General features: G+C 42.0%; 1 non-coding gene across 1 annotated transcript; it reads left to right on the top strand.

Annotated features, from left to right (window-relative positions):
- Positions 1 to 4776: 4776 nt before the first annotated feature.
- Positions 4777 to 4884, top strand: LOC130983705 (small nucleolar RNA R71). Its single transcript, XR_009087683.1, has one exon. It is a non-coding gene; the product is annotated as a small nucleolar RNA R71 (small nucleolar RNA).
- The last annotated feature ends 434 nt before the right edge of the window (positions 4885 to 5318 follow it).

The following is a 5318-nucleotide window of genomic DNA, read 5'->3' as shown; positions in this document are numbered from 1 at the left end:
AAAAAATACCTAATCTAAGCAACAAGATGAACCGTCAGTTGTCCATACTCGAAACAATCCCCGGCAACGGCGCCAAAAACTTGGTGCACGAAATTGTGATCACTACAACTTCGCACAACTAACCAGCAAGTGCACTGGGTCGTCCAAGTAATACCTTACGCGAGTAAGGGTCGATCCCACGGAGATTGTTGGTATGAAGCAAGCTATGGTCACCTTGTAAATCTCAGTCAGGCAGACTCAAATGGGTATAGTGATAAACGAATAAAGCATAAAGATAAAGATAGAGATACTTATGTATATCATTGGTGAGAGCTTCAGATAAGCGAATGAAGATGCCTTCCCTTCCGTCTCTCTGCTTTCCTACTGTCTTCATCCAATCCTTCTTACTCCTTTCCATGGCAAGCTCATGTAGGGTTTCACCGTTGTTAGTGGCTACCTCCCATCCTCTCAGTGAAAATGTTCCTATGCTCTGTCACAGCATATGGCTAATCAGCTGTCGGTTCTCGGTCAGGCCGGAATAGAATCCATTGATTCTTTTGCCTCTGTCACTAACGCCCCGCCTGCTAGGAGTTTGAAGCACGTCACAGTCATTCAATCATTGAATCCTACTCAGAATACCACAGACAAGGTTAGACCTTCCGGATTCTCTTGAATGCCGCCATCAGTTCTCACCTATACCACGAAGACTCTGATCTCACGGAATGGCTGGCTCGTTTGTCAGGCGAGCACTCGGTTGTCAGGCGATCAACCATGCATCGTGTATCAGGAATCCAAGAGATAAACACTAGAGCCTTGATTTCTTGTAGAACAAAAGTGGTTGTCAGTCACCTTGTTCATGAGTGAGAATGATGATGAGTGTCACGGATCATCACATTCATCAAGTTGAAGAACAAGTGATATCTTGGACAAAGAACAAGCGGAATTGAATAGAAGAACAATAGTAATTGCATTAATACTCGAGGTACAGCAGAGCTCCACACCTTAATCTATGGTGTGTAGAAACTCCACCGTTGAAAATATATAAGAACAAAAGTGATCATTGGTTTCGGCCCCAGAGAGGGAACCAGAAGAACCAAGATGAAAATACAATAGTAAAAAGGTCCTATATATAGAGAACTAGTAGCCTAGGGTGTACAGAGATGAGTAAATGACATAAAAATCCACTTCCGGGCCCACTTGGTGTGTGCTTGGGCTGAGCAATGAAGCATTTTCGTGTAGAGACTCTCCTTGGAGTTAAACGCCAGCTTTTATGCCAGTTTGGGCGTTTAACTCCCATTTAGGTGCCAGTTCCGGCGTTTAACGCTGGAATTCCTGAGGGTGACTTTGAACGCCGGTTTGGGCCATCAAATCTTGGGCAAAGTATGGACTATCATATATTGCTGGAAAGCCCAGAATGTCTACTTTCCAACGCCGTTGAGAGCGCGCCAATTGGGCTTCTGTAGCTCGAGAAAATCCACTTCGAGTGCAGGGAGGTCAGAATCCAACAGCATCTGCAGTCCTTTTCAGTCTCTGAATCAAATTTTTGCTCAGGTCCCTCAATTTCAGCCAGAAAATACCTGAAATCACAGAAAAACACACAAACTCATAGTAAAGTCCAGAAAAGTGAATTTTAACTAAAAACTAATAAAAATATACTAAGAACTCAACTAAAACTACCAAAAACATACTAAAAACAATGCCAAAAAGGGTACAAATTATCCGCTCATCAGCCAGCCAAGCCTTAGCAGATCATTGCTCCAATAGCAAGTTTGATAGAAATCAACAAGCTCTTGTGATGATAAGTTGAAACCTCGGTCCAATAAGATTAGACATGGCTTCTCAGCCAGCCAGACTTCAACAGATCATCATGAAACTCTAGAACTCATTCTTAAGAATTCTGAAAAATACCTAATCTAAGCAACAAGATGAACCGTCAGTTGTCCATACACGAAACAATCCCCGGCAACGGCGCCAAAGACTTGCTATGCGAAATTGTGATCATCAATGGTGCCATCAACATGGTACGCTCATTGCAATCTCAACTCTCTATCACAACTCCGCGCAACTAACCAGCAAGTGTACTGGGTCGTCCAAGTAATAAACCTTACGCGAGTAAGGGTCGATCCCACAGAGATTGTCGGTATGAAGCAAGCTATGGTCACCTTCTAAATCTTAGTCAGGCAGACTCAAATGGGTATAGATGATGAATGAAACATAAAGATAAAAGATAGAGATACTTATGTATATCATTGGTGAGAGCTTCAGATAAGCGTATGAAGATGCTTTGTCCCTTCCGTCTCTCTGCTTTCCTACTGTCTTCATCCAATCCTTCTTACTCCTTTCCATGGCAAGCTTATGCAAGGGTTTCACCGTTGTCAGTGGCTACCTCCCATCCTCTCAGTGAAAATGTTCAACGCACCCTGTCACGGCACGGCTATCCATCTGTCAGTTCTCAATCAGGCCAGAATAGAATCCAGTGATTCTTTTGCGTCTGTTACTAACGCCCCGCCCTCAGGAGTTTGAAGCACGTCACAGTCATTCAATCATTGAATCCTACTCAGAATACCACAGACAAGGTTAGACCTTCCGGATTCTCTTGAATGCCGCCATCAGTTCTTGCCTATACCACGAAGACTCTGATCTCACGGAATGGCTGGCTCGGTTGTCAGGCGAGCGCTCGATTGTCAGGCGATCAACCATGCGTCGTGTATCAGGAATCCAAGAGATATTCACCCAATCTAAGGTAGAACGGAGGTGGTTGTCAGTCACACGTTCATAGGTGAGAATGATGATGAGTGTCACGGATCATCACATTCATCAAGTTGAAGAACAAGTGATATCTTGGAACAAGAACAAGCGGAATTGAATAGAAGAACAATAGTAATTGCATTAATACTCGAGGTACAGCAGAGCTCCACACCTTAATCTATGGTGTGTAGAAACTCCACCGTTGAAAATACATAAGAACAAGGTCTAGGCATGGCCGAATGGCCAGCCTCCCAAAGAGGGTTCAATCATAAAAACATGATCAAAAGATCCTAAGATTGAAAGATTAGAATACAATAGTAAAAGGTCCTATTTATAGAGAACTAGTAGCTTAAGAATGAGTAAATGACATAAAAATCCACTTCCGGGCCCACTTGGTGTGTGCTTGGGCTGAGCAATGAAGCATTTTCGTGTAGAGACTCTTCTTGGAGTTAAACGCCAGCTTTTGTGCCAGTTTGGGCGTTTAACTCCCACTTTGGTGCCAGTTCCGGCGTTTAACGCTGGGAAATCTGAAGGTGACTTTGAACGCCGGTTTGGGTCATCAAATCTTGGGCAAAGTATGGACTATCATATATTGCTGAAAAGCCCAGGATGTCTACTTTCCAACACCGTTGAGAGCGCGCCAATTGGGCTTTTGTAGCTCCAGAAAATCCACTTCGAGTGCAGGGAGGTCAGAATCCAACAGCATCTGCAGTCCTTTTCAGTCTCTGAATCAGATTTTTGCTCAGGTCCCTCAATTTCAGCCAGAAAATACCTGAAATCACAGAAAAACACACAAACTCATAGTAAAGTCCAGAAAAGTGAATTTTAACTAAAAACTAATAAAAAGTATACTAAAAACTAACTAAAACTACTAAAAACATACTAAAAACAATGCCAAAAAGCGTATAAATTATCCGCTCATCAGGTATGAAGAATTTACCAGGATCCTGTTTCTTTTGAGGTAAATTTTGCTGAACCAATGTATTCACTTCATTGGTGAGCAAGGGATGTTCTTACTCCCAAGTCTCATTACCAAATAACTTGGAATTCAGCTTCATGATTGCTCCTAAATATTGGGCAACTTGCCCTTCAACAATGTCTTCATCCTCTTCAGAAGATGAATAGTCATTAGAGATCATGAATGGTAAAAGGAGGTCCAAGAGAATCTCTATGGTCTCTATATGAGCCTCAGATTCCTTTGGTTCCTCATTAAGGTACTCCTTACTGAATGGTGGACGTTCCTTGAGGTCTTCCTCATTGGAATTTTCGTCCTCCTCCCCCTTCAAGGTTTCGGCCATTTTGATTACATCAATGGCCTTGCACTCTCCTTTTGGATTTTCTTCTGTATTGCTTGGGAGAGTGCTGGGAGGAGTTTCAGTGACCCTCTTACTCAGCTGGCCCACTTGTGCCTTCAAGTTTCTAATGGAGGATCTTATTTCAGTCATGAAACTAAGAGTGGCCTTAGATAGATCAGAGACTATGTTTGCTAAGCTAGAAGGATTCTGCTCAGAATGCTCTGTCTGTTACTGAGATGATGATGGAAAAGGTTTGCTATTGCTAAACCTGTTTCTTCCACCATTGTTATTATTGAAGCCTTGCTTCTGTTGATCCTTCCATTTGGATGATTTTTCCTTGAAGGATTATAGGTGTTGCCAAAGGCTTCACCCATGTAATTCACCTCTGCCATTGCATGGTTCTCAAGATCATAAGCTTCTTCTTCAGAAGATGCTTCCTTAGTACTGTTGGATGCATTTTGCAATCCATTCAGACTCTGAGAGATCATATTGACTTGTTGGGTCAATATTTTGTTCTGAGCCAATATGGCATTCAGAGCATCAATTTCAAGAACTCCTCTCTTTTGAGACGTCCCATTACTCACAGGATTCCTCTCAGAGGTATACATGAACTGGTTATTTGCAACCATTTCAATGAGTTCCTAAGCTTCTACAGGGGTTTTCAGATGAAGAGATCCTCCTGTAGGATGGTCCAATGACATTTTGATAACTCAGACAGACCATCATAGAATATACATATGATGCTCCATTCTAAAAGCATATCAGTAAGACACCTTTTGATCAGTTATTTATATCTTTCCCAAGCTTCATAGAGGGATTCACCTTCCTTCTGTCTAAAGGTTTGGATTTCCACTCTAAGCTTACTCATCTTTTGAAGTGGAAAGAATTTGGCCAAGAAAGCATTGACTAGCTTATCCCAAAAGTTCAGGCTTTCCTTAGGTTGTGAATCCAACCATGTTCTAGCTCTGTCTCTTATAGCACAAGGGAAAAGCATAAGCTTGTAGACTTCAAGATCATAGATCTTCAAGAACTCAGTTAAAAACTGGTAAGGGTCTTCTGATGGAAGTCCATGAAACTTGCAGTTCTATTATAGTAGAGAAACTAATTGAGGCTTTAGCTCAAAATTGTTTGCTCCTATGGCAGGGATTGAGATGCTTCTTCCATAAAAGTTGGAAGTTGGTGTAGTAAAATCACCAAGCATCTTCCTTGCATTGTTGTTTGGTTCGGCCATAATTGTTTCTTTTGCTGCTTCTTTTTCAGAGTCCTTTCAGGTTCAGGATCAGCTTTAACAAGTAT

Source organism: Arachis stenosperma, chromosome 5 (genome assembly GCF_014773155.1).
Source record: "Arachis stenosperma cultivar V10309 chromosome 5, arast.V10309.gnm1.PFL2, whole genome shotgun sequence".
Taxonomy (NCBI): Eukaryota; Viridiplantae; Streptophyta; class Magnoliopsida; order Fabales; family Fabaceae; genus Arachis; species Arachis stenosperma.
Note: the sequence above shows the minus strand (reverse complement) of the source record. Positions and strands in the feature narration are given on the sequence as shown.